The sequence below is a fragment of the Littorina saxatilis genome, linkage group LG4 (genome assembly GCF_037325665.1).
Source record: "Littorina saxatilis isolate snail1 linkage group LG4, US_GU_Lsax_2.0, whole genome shotgun sequence".
Taxonomy (NCBI): domain Eukaryota; kingdom Metazoa; phylum Mollusca; class Gastropoda; order Littorinimorpha; family Littorinidae; genus Littorina; species Littorina saxatilis.
In genome coordinates, this window is record NC_090248.1 from 34387654 (window position 1) to 34407702 (window position 20049).

The 20049-nt window shown below is 40.8% G+C and overlaps 1 protein-coding gene across 1 annotated transcript in view; it reads left to right on the forward strand.

Moving 5' to 3' along the window:
* The first annotated feature begins 1350 nt into the window (after positions 1 to 1350).
* Positions 1351 to 20049, forward strand: part of LOC138964571 (probable serine/threonine-protein kinase nek3) — a 32103-nt gene continuing 13404 nt past the window's right edge. The window contains exon 1 of the mRNA XM_070336562.1: positions 1351 to 1476. The gene's annotated coding sequence lies outside the window, so the exon portion shown is untranslated. The remainder of the gene's footprint in view (positions 1477 to 20049) is intronic.

Genomic DNA, 20049 nt, shown 5'->3' on the forward strand with positions numbered 1-20049 from the left:
TCAAGGTTATATCGCGACGGGGAAAGGGGGGAGATGGGATAGGGGAAAGGGGGGAGATGGGATAGAGCCACTTGTTAATTGTTTCTTGTTCACAAAAGCACTAATCAAAAAATTGCTCCAGGGGCTTGCAACGTAGTACACTATATGACCTTACTGGGAGAATGCAAGTTTCCAGTACAAAGGACTTAACATTTCTTACATACTGCTTGACTAAAATCTTTACAAACATTGACTATATTCTAGAATAGGCACACACAAAAACACATTTGCTTGTAATTTGTTTGCTTGCATGTTTGCTTCGTTTGTTGTTGTTGTTCAGTAGGACACATACATAATCTGTAGCTGAGTGGCCCCAGCAACAGAACAGAAACATTAATTTCAGACGCCTGTCTTGTCCAAGCGCGACGGTTTCAAAGAGCGTCTTTGTCACGCGGGTGACAAGCGTGACAGGCGTGACACAACGTCGTGGTGAGATTGATATAGTGCTGTCACGCTCACAAGGCAGAGGCCGCCCGGGACAGAACTACTGACCTCCCTCCGTGCTCTGTTTCCCTCTGATCACAATCATAACCACAGAGATAAAGTCTTTGTCTCTAGCTGTGATCACAGCTCGTGTTTTGCGGCTACATAACCTGTCCATGAAATGTTCTCTCTGTCTTTACATGTTTTTTTGGGTTTTTTCAACAGTCAACAATTATTTTCTAGTATTCCTGTATTCTCTGTCTGAAGCTGTAAAAGGGGTTGGGGTTATATATAGTTTCATGATCTCTAAAGCCATTTATTCGAAGTTTGCTGCACTTTTACTTCTTTTCAACCAGAGTCACTCTTGTGAAACGGGATTCAGGCAATTTCAAAAGGAAGGCTACTTCCGGCAAAAGTTGAAAATCCGCCGAATATATTTTAAGACGCAATACAAAATGCAACTGAAGGCAAACAGTTGAATAGATGCTATATAGTTATGTCCAAAGCATTTCATGTAAAACATTGCAAGTGCGTCTAAATAAATACGGTTCAGCGAATGTCCCTAGACTGCTTGAGGTCAGATTCGTCAGAATACGTTTCCTAAAGCCGATTACCCCTGTGGGAGACAAACTGTAACTAATGATCAGGGGCATGTATAGTTCGAATACCATGAAGTTTAGTATTACACAAAAGAAAATGACCCGGGCATTTGCCAAAAGAAAACATTGGTGATACACACGGATATTTCGTAAATATGGTTTGTACACTCATAAACCCTTAAGACAAAAACAGTTAAGACCCCAAAAGTATTCCCATTTGCAATGCTCGCACGCATGCGCGCGCGAAAGGTAAAACAAAGCGTTCGTTGTCTTCCTGTTCCAGGTATTAGACAAACACATTGCACGGCTGTCTGTCAGCCGAGGAGTAAAGATGTGGGATCACTGAGACTGTTGTCGCCAGAGGGAGAAGTTCACAGGGTGTCTTGGTTAATTCCCTGCTTCCTTTGAAGTCATGGTGAGTAACGGGGTTGTCTTTTCCTTCCTTTGTTGGTGTTTTTGATCGTCATTTTTGTTGATTTTAGACTGACATATATACAAGGAACTTAAAAATGTTTTTGAATGGAATTAAATAGAAATGAGAAGTAGCGCAAAATTAAAAGTACATGTTAAAGAGATTGTCCTAAGGGGGCAGTACTACCTAGCGGACGATACAATTTTTTGTCTTTTTAGTACACACCTTAAATACTATTATATTTGTTCAAATGTTTGGCTGTATATAGATGAACTAGATGATTACCCGCTTCGCCGGGTACCGGCTTCGCCGGGAAGAAGTAGAGCCGAATACCCGGCTGCGCCTGGGACCCGGCTTTGCTGGGTGTACGCCGGCTTCGCCGGCGCACGAAGGAAGGGAGATAAACGCGCAAAACACTGGAGACCTTCTAAAAATAGTAACGTGCAGTGACATTCTAAAAAACCTAGTAACGGGAATATGGATTCACGCCACACGAAGGAAGGGAGATAAACGCTGAAAACACTGGAGAAGTTAAGGAAGAGTTACTGGAAATGGATCCAAAGAAAAACCAAAATCGGTTCAGCGCTGCGCGCTGAGAGCACGTGTTGAAATATCTCATCGACCAGGTTGTGTCCGGGATGTACCTGAATATGGTGACCAAATTTGAAACAGATCCATCGAGAACCTTGGGCGTGCATTGCGAAAACACAGACAGACAGACACACACACACACACACACACACACACACACAGACACACACACACACACACACACACACACACAAGTCGTGTATATATATATATAGATGGCATAGTGTTCTCATAAAAAAAAATTGAATATGTTAATTATAATGAGCTCAGGAATTTTTGTGTGAAGCTGTATATGACTGTGACGGAAAATCCGTTTAGTCTGCTTTCAAAAAGATAGCAGAAAAAGTATGTGATAAAGGTGTTAAACACTTGTCACAAGCAGATTTAACTTGTTGCTCTGAAAACTGAACCGATAATCTGTTTGCTAATGCTATATATGACCTTGACACATTGATGGCACTTTCGACAAAATTTGATAAAAAAAAAAGAGTTTAAAAAAACGTATCTTCCATACCATTTGTACTAGCCACAAAAACGTCGGTTCGGCTTCCTGCAAATGCTTTAGATAAAATTTTGGAAAACTAGAACTTTCTATCTTAAATAATGTTTGAGATATCTTAAAAAACAAAACAAAACAAAAAACAATTTCGTTAACTTTTTTACCACAAAATTATGAATATTTGCACACCAACTGCGAAGACACATTCTCATTCAGCTCTTTCATAGCGAGGGTTATATTGACTTCTGCTAAAATTTCAGCCATTTTGTATCTAAAAAGTGGCATCGCAAAACGAAACACAAAAAAGTGATTTTTCATGAAATCTCAGGTAGTACTGCCCCCATAAATCGCTCCAAGAGGTACGTGACAAAGTTTGGTTTGGGTTTGGAATGATGTCACTACACACCAGGAATACGTTAAAATCAGTGTTATAACATTCAGTTATTCAAAGAGTTAAACTGAACAAATCGAGGGAATATGTCCATTGGACTTCTTGATGTTAAATTCGTTTGATGTTAAATGGCATTTTGAAATACTCTATCTTCAAAGCTTTTTTTCCCCCGTGTAAATTTTGTCAGAACATGACTAACCTCACCCTTTAACCGTAACACAACGCATCACACGTGAAGGTAACACTAAAATATTGTCACATTTCACCGAAGTTTCTCTCTTTCTCAAAGTTTGGAAGCATTTGCAAACCCAAGCTTTGGGGAAGGGCCCCTAATATGGACCACCTTTTGTTTATTGCTGATAACTAGCTTATTTTCTTGCGAAGAAGTTTCATTTTGTGGTTGGTAGTCCTTCTCTCTTAGTTTAATCGTTAGGCCTAATTAGAGTGAACTAGCTTTGATAGACATTCAGCAAAAATTAACACAGAAAAAAATCACAAATGGTCCATATTAGGAGACTGGGCGCCCAATATGGACCAGTGAAGGGGCCTTCACGAATCACTGTAAAAAGCCCCCTATACTTCAAAATAACATGATACAACTTAGTGGGCAAGTCAGACATATTCAAATATGCGTTCCACAAAAAAAGACTATTTGTTATATTATTTTGAAATCTCGAGGCCTAGTTATAGGTTATTTTCAGCAAGCTTCTTAATGAATTAATTAAAATTGCCTTTAGCTTTTATTTTCTTCGATTTGTTGAAGGTGGTCCATATTAGGGAACTCACACATACTTTGAGGTTTTGCTATTATTTTTTATTTGCAGTAGAAACCCGGGGTACACACTGCTAAAATGTAACAAATACGGTCTTAGCTGTCATATATAGCCATTTTTTTTGTGATAACAGCTTTGGCTGTGGACAGAAACGAGTCTGTTTTAGGCGGCAAATTTAGAGTGAACGCTGCCAAAAGTAAAAACAAGTCGCGTAAGGCGAAAATACAACATTTAGTCAAGTAGCTGTCGAACTCACAGAATGAAACTGAACGCAATGCCATTTTTCAGCAAGACCGTATACTCGTAGCATCGTCAGTCCACCGCTCATGGCAAAGGCAGTGAAATTGACAAGAAGAGCGGGGTAGTAGTTGCGCTAAGAAGGATAGCACGCTTTTCTGTACCTCTCTTTGTTTTAACTTTCTGAGCGTGTTTTTAATCCAAACATATCATATCTATATGTTTTTTGAATCAGGAACCGACAAGGAATAAGATGAAAGTGTTTTTAAATTGATTTCGACAATTTAATTTTGATAATAATTTTTATATATTTAATTTTCAGAGCTTGTTTTTAATCCAAATATAACATATTTATATGTGTTTGGAATCAGAAACTGATGGAGAATACGATGAACGTAAATTTGGATCGTTTTATAAATTTTTATTTTTTTTTACAATTTTCCGATTTTTAATGACCAAAGTCATTAATTAATTTTTAAGCCACCAAGCTGAAATGCAATACCGAAGTCCGGGCTTCGTCGAAGATTACTTGACCAAAATTTCAACCAATTTGGTTGAAAAATGAGAGCGTGACAGTGCCGCCTCAACTTTCACGAAAAGCCGGATATGACGTCATCAAAGACATTTATCAAAAAAATGAAAAAAACGTTCGGGGATATCAATCCCAGGAACTCTCATGTAAAATTTCATAAAGATCGGTCCAGTAGTTTGGTCTGAATCGCTCTACACACACACACAGACAGACAGACAGACAGACAGACAGACACACACACACACACATACACCACGACCCTCGTCTCGATTCCCCCCTCTACGTTAAAATATTTAGTCAAAACTTGACTAAATATAAAAAGCGAAAAAGCCTAACGGTTTTGAGGTTTGTGTTTCTGCAACTGTTTTGACGTGCAACTTATCCAGATAGGGTGAATAAAGCGAATGAAATTGTTTTGAGCGCTCTAGCGCCGTTAGTTTGTCAGAAGAGGAGGTGGTCCATTTTAGGAGCCGGTCCATATTAGGAGCCTTTCCCCTACATTGAGTACAATTGAAATTGTATAAATCACCACTGGATCATGCCTATCTTAAATAATTATCAATCAATAAAATCTATCCAAAAAACAACACTTTGGTTCGGGTGGTGGGACAGTAAATTGTATACCAAGTTTTTATGCCATTATGTCACATGATATCAAACCCTAACCTGAAACAGAGGAAACGAGATATTCTTATGGTTTATGTCAAAATTGCAAAAACATGTCTTTGTTTAGTGCATACCCAGAAAAGTTCTGTACTGTTCTTTTACTGCCGACAAGGAGCTATATATAAGAAAGAATTCTCACTACGAAATACTTTTTGGACAAGCTGTATTGTGTTTGCTGTTATACTCACACAGCTAGTTTGTTTGTTTTTGTTCTGTTGTTTGTTTTGTTTGTTTCTTTGTTTTTGTTCTTCAGTTTTCCATTTATTTTTTGTTTACGTATACGCTCCTTAATCAGAGGGTGGGTAGGCTATAACTATAGTGAGGAAGATCCAGGAGGACAACATCGTGCCATTCAACCTTGTCCACATCCGTGGTGAAAATAGCATCAGGGAAGCAATCCAGCAAGGTTGGCGCTCGTGTGTCAAGGTTTGTGCCCGTCGCGCTCGACTTGTTTGAACCCCGGCTTTTCCCCCAGGCGGAAGCGCCGAGGGAAACTTGTCATATGTAGATGTCGCTTCTGACAGTGGCCTGAAATATCACACAACGATGCCTTTTAACTACTGAGACCACAAGACGACCGTGCACTTCATGTATGCATACTGTGTCTTTTGCGATCAGTGACACGAGTCAGTTGCACTGACGTCATTTGTGTGTACAGAACACGTGACGTTTTGTGAATAAATAAGTGATGACGTTGTCCCTTTTCATTTTAGAGCAAGAACACAGGTGTGTTCTGGGAATAATTTGGTATGCACGGAACATGGGAAAAGTGAATTGATGAATTTGGGATGGCATAACTCATATGGGTTCCTTTTTGTTTGAGCTTGGAGAAAGTCTGTTCTGTTGGTACATAAGTCATGTCATAATTAAGTTCCTATCAAAACCGGAACAAAACTGTTCTGTGAAAAGCAATGACAGAATTTCCCATTTGTTTGTGTCAGAGGACACAAGTCGACGCCCCCCCCCCCCCCCTCCCTCAAGACGATGGAAACCCGCTTCGCTCACCTGGACAGAAGATACGCAGTATGCAGGTAGACCGCTGACAGACAGACGTACAATCAATCAGACAAACCGTCCGAGATTGGTGGATGTCAAGCATCTTCAATACTCCAGAGATGGTTATTTTGCTTTGTTTTGATCCGAAGATTGCACGAGATTGAACGATTTTCAATCTTTTTTCTTTCTCTCTCCAAGGGGGGGGGGGGGGTTGTTATGGGCGAGAAGGCATTTTTACAATTTCATGAACAACATACCCATGACTCGGAGTAAGACAGCCTGAACACAGATCTGCTTATTCAGCATTTTCAGTCCGCTGGAGTTACTGGGCCGTCAGTGAACTCTGTAATACTACTCCAGGCCATCCTGACTCCAGGCGACTTGTACATTAAAAATGTCCTCCTGTCCTTGTTCCAGCATGCAGGGTAAACAAGGACACACGGTCTCTGTCCTTTTGTCCTTACGTGTCCGTGTACAGCCACTGGACTTGTGCAACACGTGATCCTTTGATATAACCAGACAGTCCGGACACTTTAAACGGTGCCCGTTTGATATATGGCGGCTACTTTTGTCTACTGCGTCGGTTTTTTTTGGTATAGTCTGTGGTTGTCCTTTTCCTTGTTTGGGGGGTTAGATCTTAAATCCAGTTCCAGGTAGACTATTTGTGGTGTTTGTAAATCGGTTTGTGACAGAGATGAGTAATTAGTATTCAGTTGGGGACATGCTCGCGTTAAGTTGGAGTGGGGTGGGGATGGGGGTAGGCGAGGGGGTGATGGCTTGAAGCACAGGGGGGTGGGTGGGGGTGGGTGGGATACTTCTAAAGGTATTTCCATTTTCTGATCCTCATTGAGTTTTTTATTTTTTCTGGGTTTTGTTTACACCTTCATCTTTCTGCACTTTTTTTGTTTCTTACATGTATGTTCTGTCTCTAGATTTGTCTAGGTTTCTTTATTTAACGTGTCATGTTTACTGCATAGAGTTTACTTTCGATTTGTTTGTATATATATCAAAGTGTCCAGTTTGATACAGTGTTACCTGTGATGAAAGGACACCCTTGGGACCACCCCAAAGTGGTCCCAAATTGCAGGTGGCCTGTCATGACAGGTGTAGATTGGTAAAGTCAATAGACAAATCGACAACAGGTATTCCAAATCACACGATATGATCCAAGAATGTCTGGCATTTTCGTCAATGTGTCTTGAATCCCGTGACGCAGAAGTGAAGACGCGCTCGTGACTAAAAATGATGTCATGTCTGGATATAGCCACGGTATTATGGACCATCTTGACACACTTCTCTTCATCACATAGTACAAGCACAATGGATTTCCCAAATAGTCTATTTTTGGAAATACACCCATTGGGGTTTTAATGTGCTGCGGAAGAGTTGCATCCCCCATGGGCGGAGCAGTTAAGCCAGAAGGGGGGGGGGGGGGATACAAACTGGGGTCCAGGGGTCAGTGGGGTACAGGGACAACGCCCCGTTGGGGGGTCTGGGGGGCGAAGCACCCCTGAAGCTGAAGAATTTTAGCTATTTTATCAACAATTTGTGGCTTATCCTTGATTTTTAACAATTAAACAATTACCTCTTCCCCCGGCTTTACAGACAGAAAAAAAAACTAAATTCACAGACAGAAAATATTTTTTTGTTTTGTTTTGTTTTGTTTTTGGACAGCCAGGGGGGGGAGGGAGGTCCGTAACCCCAGTAACACCCCCCCCCTTAATCCGCCCCTGTCCCCTACGGTCAGTGAGGCAAGCTCAGTGGACCTGACCAGTGAATGCACGCTGAAAGTCACAGTGAATAATGTGCTTCCGATGTACAGTAGAACCCTCGTTTCAAGACCCCCAAAAGTCTGAGAAAATCAGGTCTTAAAAAGGAGGGAGTCTTAAAATGGGGGTAAATGTACAGAGGCTATGAACAGAAAATCTGAGAAAACCGGGTCTTAAAAAGGAGGGAGTCTTAAAAGGGGGGTTCCACTGTATATGTTTTGGAAAAGACAAGGCATCATATCGAGCGGGCACTGCTAGAGTGAGGCTCATTCGTCAACATGACACCATAGTTGGTTGCCATCAGTGATCCAGGTACAACAGAGCTATATATATATATAGCTCAGCTTGCCTCGCCTTCAAGAAATGCAACCCTTCTACAGCCAATAGAAGCCGACAGAGTTATCTCAGGATGTCTTCTATGTTGCGCGCAAACGTGGGTGTGATGTAAGACACTTGTAAAAGGTCTTGAAGAATACATATGCAGAAAAAGTAGTGTCACAGGAAACCCAGTCATGAATATTCAGCAGAGACGAATTCATTTCTACCATAGATAAGATTTGCGTACAACGAATGTAAAAACGTGAACAGAAAGTTACTGTATTGATGCATTTTCTTTTATAGTTTTAAGGTGCATTAAAACAGCAGAAAAGAATTCAATGAGCGATTTCATGAAATCGGCTAATGTTCATGTCTCCAATACAAAGTAAACATACGACCGTGCCAAAGCTAATGACAAATAAAACCTGAGAATATCAAATAAAACAATTTGAACTAAAAGGGCAGACAAAAAACAAACTTTTCATATCATTTGAGTAAATTAGAGCACAAAAATGTGACGGGATGGCTGTCGTATTTGAACAGGACACAAGCATAACTGCAAAAAAAAACCCACCCAATTAATTATTGAAATTTGTGGACGCCGGTGCATCAACAGTTTGGACTCTTATACTAACAATCTCTTTTAAATTTAAAAACGTCGACGCAAGAATGTTGTCGCATCAGCACTCTACATTATTATGATGAGTCATAAAAGCACAAGCATCTGAAGAATTAAGGGCGATTTCAAGTACTAATTCATCATCGGAATAAATAAGAGAGACATCGTGAAGCTATGTGTGTGAGTTATTGGGTCACCTGTGACAATATAACTCCGCCGACCTGAAAGATGTGAACATGCATCCTGACCTCAGGTCAAAATGAGTTCGGAACATGGTCATCTTAAATCCGCGAACAGAACCGGACAGTGACGCAGTAACGGCCCCACAAGGCATCCCAGACAACAGATGACCGTAGCATACCAAAGACAGGTGTTAATACACTAACAATGCCGTTAATTCTGACCTGTCGTTTGGAACAAGAAATAATGCTGCTGTAAATTTTCAGACTTGACGGAAATAGCCAAAGCAGATTTGGGGAAGCCGTTGTTAGGATAATTTTGAATCGGTAGAAGTATTGTCCTCGGAATGTTAAAGAAAGGAAGACACGAGCACTATTTTAATTAAAACAAAATCCACAAAGAAGAACACATTGACTGCTAACCTTTCAAAATCAAGAATCGGAAAACAAAAAAAGATTGCTTGATGGAACATTTAGCTCAAAAACGGAACATACACAATCACGTGGAACTAATGGTCTTTGCAGTGGACGGACATTAGGTCGACGTACATACTAGGGAATGTTTTGTTTTGTTCAGAATTAAACGTTCCATTAAAAAAGGAACAAGAGACTGCAGGTGAGAAGAACAAGAACAAGACAACAATGAAACTGTACTCACCAAAACACGAACAATGAAACTGTACTCACCAAAACACGAACAATGAAACTGTACTCACCAAAACACGAACAATGAAACTGTACTCACCAAAACACGAACAATGAAACTGTACTCACCAAAACACGAACAAGGAAACTGTACTCACCAAAACACGAACAATGAAACTGTACTCACCAAAACACGAACAATGAAACTGTACTCACCAAAACACGAACAATGAAACTGTACTCACCAAAACACGAACAATGAAACTGTACTCACCAAAACACGAACAATGAAACTGTACTCACCAAAACACGAACAATGAAACTGTACTCACCAAAACACGAACAATCAAACTGTACTCACCAAAACACGAACAAGGAAACTGTACTCACCAAAACACGAACAATGAAACTGTACTCACCAAAACACGAACAATCAAACTGTACTCACCAAAACACGAACAAGGAAACTGTACTCACCAAAACACGAACAATGAAACTGTACTCACCAAAACACGAACAATGAAACTGTACTCACCAAAACACGAACAATGAAACTGTACTCACCAAAACACGAACAATGAAACTGTACTCACCAAAACACGAACAATGAAACTGTACTCACCAAAACACGAACAATGAAACTGTACTCACCAAAACACGAACAATGAAACTGTACTCACCAAAACACGAACAATCAAAACACGAATAGACTGTTCCTAGACTTTGTTCTATTTTAGTATAACGTGTTTTGTTGTCTGTCTTCGTCTTGACTGATTTCTACTTTCTCTTTCTGTCGTCTCTCCTTCTTTTTCAAGTATTGTAGCTGAAGAAGACATATAGATCGAAACCGGTCTATTGTGTTTTTATTGTTTGAATTTTGGTGACTACATTTTCATTGTTATCTTGTTCCATTAAAAGCTCTTTTTTTCCTTCTTCTTCTTCTTTGTTTGTTTATTCCTTGGCCATTCCTATTGTGGTCAATTCCTAAACATTGATGCTGAAAAACTATTTTGTTGTCGTTATCGATTGATTAAAAAGATCCAAAAAAAGGAACTTGGGGAAAAAGAAAAACGAGTGCAGGCGAGGGACAGTTTTGCACTCACCCTGTTTAAAGTAATTTACTTATACCATCGCATTTTGTCTGTAGCAAACACAGCTGCTATGACTCGGCATGATATCTTTGATCATGCCAAACCTCTCAGTTACAATTATACAAGCATTTTGTCTGTAGCAAACACAGCTGCTATGACTCGGCATGATATCTTTGATCATGCCAAACCTCTCAGTTACAATTATACAAGCCTTTTGTCTGTAGCAAACACAGCTGTTATGACTCAGCATGATATCTGTGATCATGCCAAACCTCTCAGTTACAATTACAAGCATTTTGACAGTCTGTGAATGTAAACTTTGATGAGTTAAGTATTCAAGAAGTTGAAGTATTTACACGCATTTTGTTTTTAAATGAACACTGCTTTCATGATTCAGCAAATTTGATTTGATCATTTTTTCATTCAAAAATCACGTGTCAGCTTTTTTTGTCACTCTTGATTTTAAACTTCATTTGCATTCAAACATTTTTGATGAATAAAAAAAAAGGTTCCCCCAGAGCGAAACCTTCACGTGCTTGTTTAACCGTCAAGCTTGTGACGGGCGGATATAAGTAGTGGCGTCATAAACTTCATTCCATCCTTTCATCAGCTTCATTTCACTCAAGTTCTGACGCTCGCTTCTTGTCGTCTACGAAGGAGCTATGATGATCACAATACAATGATGAATGGGAGACGTATACATCATTCATTATCACGAGCACTCCTTGCTTCTTGTCCTTGGACGAAGTTGGCCTTAGCTGTGTGACCTCAATAAATACGTCCTGTGGCCAAAGTCGATGTTTGCTGCTGAAAGATAGAACAGACACTCGTTTGGGGGCCATCCATTTGCAACGCGTTGGTTAAAGGCACAGTAAGCCTCCCGTAAACCATCACAGATACTGTCTGGCTTTTACACACAGTACAAACACCCCTTCCACTTGAACGCTTACCGAACGGGAACATCCTGGCTGCTTTCCGTCGAGAGTGAGACATTTTCAAAGAATTTATTTTCGTGGACCGTCTGTACTACAATCAGGCGCCTCGTTTTGGCGCTGGAACTAACTTTTAAAATCTAAATAATAAATTGACAGATTGTAACACAAACATTCTTAAATCATAAAAGATTTCTTTTTTCACCAAGACAAGATCAGTACAATTCGAAGTTTTGAAAGTTTAAAAAAAAGATAGCCCGGAAGCAGGGTCACGAAAGGTCGTGTCTCAAAGCAGACGATGTTTCTGCATAGCGCTCGCTTTCTTTGAAGCCAGCCGCCGCCGACAAGTTCGTGTGACTCGCAGCCGTTTGTTGCGTTTTAGAATCAGAGGTACACAATAACGTGCTATTGCAGATACAGCCAGTCGCATTGAAATCACAAACTGACGACTAAATTGTGAAAAAAAGGAAAGTGGATCACACGGGTTCACGATGGCTCAGGGGTTTGATAAACCACAAAATCTGGTGTGTGGTTTACGCGAGCTAAATAGAAATTCAAACGAACTGTTTCATTTAATGCTATTAAATGCTATTGCAAGTGTGTTCCAGAAGGTTAGAACTGCTGTATTCATTAGAAGATTTAAATCGTTTTGTAAATCATTTGAGACATACTGGGGCTTTCATGTTAAAAACTAGGAACCTAATTTTTGGCACACACCGTGTGCAACCCAATTCCAAGGTACTCGACACATATCAGATCTATTGAACCCAGATTACCAGAGATACAAGTCTAATCCGAAGACAAACAGACAAACAAACAAACAATCAACAAAAACAAAAAAAAGACGGACAGACCGATTCCTAAGCACAGCCTGTATATACGGGTGTGTAATAAACTCCGAAATTATCATCAGTCCTTGTCTCAGTCCCCTTTTCTCGGATAGCCGGAGCGACTTTCCGGGCTCATCAGCACTGCTGATTTTGTTGGGGTCACTTCCCGGACGGCAATACGCCGGTTTTTGTTCCTTTCACCTTGCTTTGCCGAATTTACGACCTGGCAGAAAAGAGCTGCGTACGAACCTTGCGTAGTTGGGTGGTTTGTCACGTCGCATAATTTGCCCAATAGTGTAAGATGAATACGAAACCTCGCGTACTAAAGATCGGAATAGGCCTACCAAAGCAGGCGTAATTCACTTCAGCACTGTGATATAAGTTAGTTTTACTTTCGATTGAGGTGAGGCGTTTCGAGAAAAATATGAGGGTGTTGCTGTCTTGAGATATAATATAATGTGCTGTTTATTGTCTCTCACTGTCTGTCTCTATGTCTGTCTGTCTGTCTGTCTCTGTCTGTCTGTCTGCCAGTGTGGTCTGTCTCGCTGTCTGTCTGTCTGTCTGTCGGTCTGTTTGTCTTTCTGTGTGTCTGCCTGTCTGTCTGTCTGTCTGTCTGTCTGTCTGTCTGTCTGTTTGTCGGTCTGTCGGTCTGTCTAACTCGCTCTCTCTCTCTCTTTCTCTCTCTCTCTCACTCTCTCTCTCTCACTCTCTCTCTCTTTCTCAACCCCGCACCCCCGCCCCACCTCCCTCTCTCTCTCTCTCTCTCTCTCTCTCTCTCTCTCTCCCCCTCTCTCTCTCTCTCCCCCCTCTCTCTCTCTCTCCCCCCCCCTCTCTCTCTCTCTCTCTTTCTCAACCCCGCACCCCCGCCCCACCTCCCTCTCTCTCTCTCTCTCTCTCTCTCCCCCCTCCCCCCTCTCTCTCTCTCTCTCTCCCCTCCCCCCCCCTCTCTCTCTCTTTCTCAACCCCGCACCCCCGCCCCACCTCCCCCTCTCTCTCTCTCTCCCCTCCCCCCCCTCTCTCTCTCTCTCTCTCTCTCTCTCTCTCTTTCTCAACCCCGCACCCCCGCCCCACCTCCCTCTCTCTCTCTCACACTATCTCACCTCTTCCCTCTCCTTAAGTTAAATTAAGAAACGGGTGTTTCGTCATGGGAGTAGAGTTTCCGACAGAGTAATAATAGTTTTGGTTAATCTGACATTTACCTGTCACATAAGTGGTCATAACTGTCCTTGCGTTGTGTCCCTTGTTTATTGTTTAATCGTACGTTCATAACACTTTCTTTTCTGTAGTTTTTCCTGACAAAAAACAACACTTTAATGCTCTTACGTTTGTCAGGTTCATTTGGCTTTTATGATGACGTAAGGTTAAGCCCTGTAACGTGACAGAACTTTTTAATGGAACTTTATTTTTTGGTTTCGGGTTCGTTTGTGTGTGTGTGTGTGTGTGTGTGTGTGTGTGTGTATGTGTATGTGTGTGTGTGTGTGTGTGGGTATGTGTATGTGTGTGTGTGTGTGTGTGTGTGTGTGTGTGTGTCCGCGTGCGTTCGTGCGTGCATGTGGGGTTACTGGTGTGAATTATGAGTCTGCATTCGAACCGTATGTGTTTGTTACTTATTTGTTTTATTCCTCTCAAAAAAAGAAAGAAACAAGTCGCGTAAGGCGAAAATACAACATTTAGTCAAGCTGTCGAACTCACAGAATGAAACTGAACGCAATGCAATTTCTCAGCAAGACCGTATACTTGTAGCATCGTCAGTCCACTGCTCGTGGCAAAGGCAGTGCAATTGACAAGAAGAGCGGGGTAGTAGTTGCGCTGAGAACGATAGCACGCTTTTCTGTACCTCTCTTTGTTTTAACTTTCTGAGCGTGTTTTTAATCCAAACATATATCTATATGTTTTTGGAATCAGGAACCAACAAGGAATAAGATGAAAGTGTTTTTAAATTGATTTCGAAAATTTAATTTTGATCATAATTTTTAATTTTTTTAATTCGTCGAAGATTGCTTGGCCAAAATTTCAATCAATTTGATTGAAAAATGAGGGTGTGAAAATGCCGCCTTAACTTTTACAAAAAGCCAGATATGACGTCATCGAAAGTATTTATCGAAAAAAAGAAAAAATGTCCGGGGATATCATTCCCAGGAACTCTCAGGTAAAATTTCATAAAGATCGGTCCAGTAGTTTGGTCTGAATCGCTCTACACACACACACACACACACACACACATACACCACGACCCTCGTCTCGATTCCCCCTATGTGTTAAAACATTTAGTCAAAACTTGACTAAATGTAACAAGTCGCGTAAGGCGAAATTACTACATTTAGTCAAGCTGTGGAACTCACAGAATGAAATTGAACGTAGTCCGCCGCTAGTGCAAAAGGCAGTGAAAGTGACGAGCCTGTTTGGCGCGGTAGCGGTTGCGCTGTGCTTCATAGCACGCTTTACTGTACCTCTCTTCGTTTTAACTTTCTGAGCGTGTTTTTAATCCAAACATAACATATCTATATGTTTTTGGAATCAGGAACCGACAAGGAATAAGATGAAAGTGTTTTTAAATTGATTTCGAAAATTTAATTTTGATCATAATTTTTAATTTTTTTTAATTTTCAGAGCTTGTTTTTAATCCAAATATAACATATTTATATGTTTTTGGAATCAGAAAATGATGAAGAATAAGATGAACGTAAATTTGGATCGTTTTATAAATTTTTTTTTAATTTTTTTTTACAATTTTCAGATTTGTAATGACCAAAGTCATTTAATTAATTTTTAAGCCACCAAGTTGAAATGCAATACCGAAGTCCGGCCTTCGTCGAAAATTGCTTGGCCAAAATGTCAATCAATTTGATTGAAAAATGAGGGGGTGAGAGTGCCGCCTCAACTTTTGCAAAAAGCCGGATATGACGTCATCAAAGACATTTATCGAAAAAATAAAAAAAAACCTCCGGTAATATCATACCCAGGAACTCTCATGTCAAATTACATAAAGATCGGTCCAGTAGTTTACTCTGAATCGCTCTACACACACACAGCACAGACACACACACACACACACACATACACCACGACCCTCGTCTTGATTCCCCCTCTATGTTAAAACATTTAGTCAAAACTTGACTAAATGTAAAAAAGGAAAACTACGAGTTGATGGACATTTCTTTTTGTAAGTCAAAATCCTGTTAGCAAAACAGTTAACAAGACCTCGTCAGAGCTGGGCACCGTTAACTACAATCTAAAACAGACGTAATGAGAATGTTTGACACAACATTTGCATGTCAGTCAGTGACACTGATTGAAGATAACACACGCACTGCATTATTATAATGTTCAGGTGGTGAGTGTTCGAGGAAAAAACAGTCAGACACGCACGCGCGAACACAACTACGCATGCACACACGCGCGTACACAACTACGAATTCACGCACGCAATAAAACCTTCATACCCCCTCCCCCCTCACCCCGATAGTTTGTTTGTTTGTTTGATTATTTGTTTGTGTGTATGTTTGCTTTACTTTTCCCTTTCTTTTGTTCGTGTAGAGATTTTTGTCCTTCTTCTTCTTGTATTCCTGACTGCAACTTAAAGGCACAGTAAGCCTCCCGTAAACCATCACAGATACGGTCAGGCTTTCATTACACACAGTACAAACACCCCTTCATTTAAACGCTCACCAGTTGAGAACATCCTAGGTGCCCTCCGTAAAGAGCGAACAATTTTCAAAGAATTTATTTTTGCGTGGTTTATCTTACCCCTGAGCCATCGTGAACCCGTGTGATCCAGTTTTCCCCCTTTTCACAATGCAGTCGTCATAGTTAGTCATTTGAATGCGACTCGACGTGAGCTTATCTACAATAGCACGTTTTTTATGCACGAAACAACGGCTGTGGTTCACAAGAACTCCAGCGATGGCTTTTGACTGTTGAGAGGAACGGCGATTTGCACTGATAAACCGGGCCGTCGTCTGCTACGACCCTTGCGTGACCCTGCTTCCGGGCTTTTCTTTTTTTAAACTTTCACAACTTCGAATTGTTCTGATCTTGTCTTGATGAAAAACGAATTCTTTTATGATTAAAGAATGTTTGTGTAACAAGCTGTCAATTTATTATTTAGATTTTAAAAGTTAGGTCTAGCGCAAAAACGAGGCGCCATTGTTCTTCAGGGCCAAGTTTACGAAAATAAATTCTTGGAAAATGTCTCACGCTCGACAGAAAGCAGCCAGGATGTTCCCGTTCGGTGAGCGTTCAAATGGAAGTATGCTTGTACTGTATTTAGACGCTCGGGGAGCTCTGTGATGGTTTACGGGAGGCTTACTGCATGTGCCTTTAAGCCGGCTTGTTTTGTGGGTGACTGGGACACTGCAGTTGCAGTTGTTGATTTCGTCGCGATATAACCTTCGTGGTTGAAAACAACGTTAAACACCAAATAAAGTAAAGTAAAAGTTGTTGATTTGGGGGGGGGGGGGGGGGTGGGGGAGTAGATGGGTCTGTCGGAGGTTGGTGGAGGTTGGAGTTGATGTGTCCGTGCACTTTTTGTTTACCATTCTGCTTTGTCTTTATTTTCTGCCCCAAGCCAAATCTCGTTGTGTGCATGACCCATATCTCCCCCCACCCCTCTCACGCCCCCCCCCTTCTCCCTCCGGAAGTCGTTTTTTGGGGTGACGAGGACACTGCAGTTGCTTGATGTTTCTTGGTGCGAAGAAGGAAGGGAGGGGGGGGGGGTGTTGAGGGGGTAAACAGGGACTGAATTCATGCATCCAGGCTTAGCCTAATTAATGATTTTGTCCCATCATCTGAGTGTTGAGACACAAGGCGGTTGTCACGCTGAACTGTTACGTGGGAGGATGCGGACAGGGGTTGCAGTCACAGGTACAGGCAGTTGTCACGTTTCCTTCATGGGGTATGCTTTGTTATTGTTCTGGCCTCTCTTAACATCAAAGTTTAGTGTAACGATACTTAACTTCTGACTTCAGACTTCAATGGCTAAAGCACGTGCTCATATCCTGATTATAACATAATTATCAAATACAAGTTTCACCAAAGATAGACAAATAAAAAACACGTACAACAGCACACAGTGTAAACAGAGTTGATTTAAAGAACAAGTTGGAGCGGAGTTTATACAAAAAACAAGTCGCGTAAGGCGAAATTACTACATTTAGTCAAGTTGTGGAATCACAGAATGAAACTGAACGCACTGCATTTTTTCACAATGACCGTAGTCCGCCGCTTGTGCAAAACGGAGTGAAACTGACGAGCCTGTTCAGCGCAGTAGTGGTTTCGCTGTGCTGCATAGCACGCTTTTCTGTACCTCTCTTCGTTTTAACTTTCTGAGCGTGTTTTTAATCCAAACATATCATATCTATATGTTTTTGGAATCAGGAACCGACAAGGAATAAGATGAAATTGTTTTTAAATCGATTTCGGAAATTTAATTTTGATCATAATTTTTATATATTTAATTTTCAGAGCTTGTTTTTAATCCAAATATAACATATGTATATGTTTTTGGAATCAGAAAATGACGAAGAATAAGATGAAATTGTTTTTGGATCGTTTAAGAAAAACATTATTTTAATTACAAGTTTCCGATTTTTAATGACCACACTCACTCATTAGTTTTTAAGCCACCATGTTGAAATGCAATACCAAACCCCGGCCTTCGTCGAAGATTGCTTGGCCAAAATTTCAATCAATTTAATTGAAAAATGAGGGTGTGACAGTGCCGCCTCAACTTTTACAAAAAGTCGGATATGACGTCATCAAAAGTATTTATCGAAAAAACGAAAACATCTTCTGGGGATATCATTCCCAGGAACTCTCATGTCAAATTTCATAAAGATCGGTCCAGTAGTTTGGTCCGAATCGCTCTACACACACACACGCACAGACAGACAACACACACACACAGACACACACACACACACACACACACGCACATACACCACGACCCTCGTCTCGATTCCCCCCTCTACGTTAAAACATTTAGTCAAAACTTGACTAAATGTAAAAACTGGAAAATATAGCACTGTTATCACCTTATTAGTGTTTAAAACGTTGTATTGAATAAATGCTGCATTTACACATTACAATATATGAAATTATTGGCAAAGTTTAAACTGACCCTTGCAGTACTGGAACTACTGTATGAGAGGGGAGGCTTCCTAAATGGGGCAGGGGGGGGGGGGGTGGATGGGTAGGGGACTGCCCTGGACGGAGGGGGGGGGGGGGGGGGAGGGGGTGTTGGTGTTTCCCGGGGTTCTAGCCAGGTCCTGTCCTGCCATGGAAGCGGGCCATGCAGAAGAAATATGTACAACGAACAAATGACGCCTGTTACCTCACAGTCACTTTTCACACTTGTCACTGTGTGTTTTTGACATTAGAAATGTCACAACTTCAACATTTAAAAGTCTGATACCGGCATGTATAGAGGAGGGTAGCCACCGTGTGCTCTTTGTAACCCTGAATTAAGTCAGTTTTCCTGTCTGCATTGACGAGAACACGTGACCGTATATTTATATAAATCGGGTCACGTGCTATGTCTGTGGTTTGAAAAGTACCTTCGTTGCTTGTTTTGAATTCGCAAAGGCAGAGCTCAGTTACGTTTTGATGTGCTTTTTTGTTCGATGTTTATAATTTGTTTGTTTAAACTAATTTCGAGTTTTTGCATATACGATATACTTACTGTTTTCTACTTTGCTTACATTATGCTCCTATTTTGTGTGTGTGTGTGTGTGTGTGTGTGTGTGTGTGTGTGTGTATGTGTGTGTGTGTGTGTGTGTGTGTGTATGTGTGTGTGTGTGTGTGTGTGTGTGTGTGTGTGTGTGTGTGTGTGTGTGTGTGTGTGTGTGTGTGCAATAAGTCTTATTAGATCAAAACATAATAAACCTAGCCAAAAATACAAAGCAAAGAAGGAAATAAAGTAAAGTGAAATGAATAAATAGGAGGGTAAATCAAAATGAACTTGTAAACTTTGAGTTAAAGAAAAAAGTAGTGTCACATTATAATACTTGACCAGAAAAAAATCTAGTAAAGTGACCAAAGTAAGATTTAAGTGTACGACACGGAAGCTATTTATTATTAGCAAATGTACGTGTACAATCTGTTAATGTTGTGTTATAACACACAGAGACAACCAGTGCCTGGCCGAGACTCATCAGTTAGCTCCCTTGTCACCATTATGTCCATTCAGCTTTTAGCGACAGCGTGTGTGGAACAGTGGTTATGACGTCTCCTTTGCTTCGTGTCAAATTTCAGTCGTGCTTCGGATGGGGATGGCGAAATTATACCCCGCTGTTACTGTATGTTGGCTTCAATTCTGAAGGAAGCTCTGAGAGACCGAGTTATTTGTTTTTATGGAAATGATTTTTGGGATAAACTATTGTTTTTGTTTCGAAGTGAGACTAGCTATTCATTCAGTGTAATCACGATTCATTAAGATGTAATCACGTGTGAGTGGACTTTTACACTGGCGAAGACGTATTCAGTTAAACTTATGACTCAACGTGGGACTT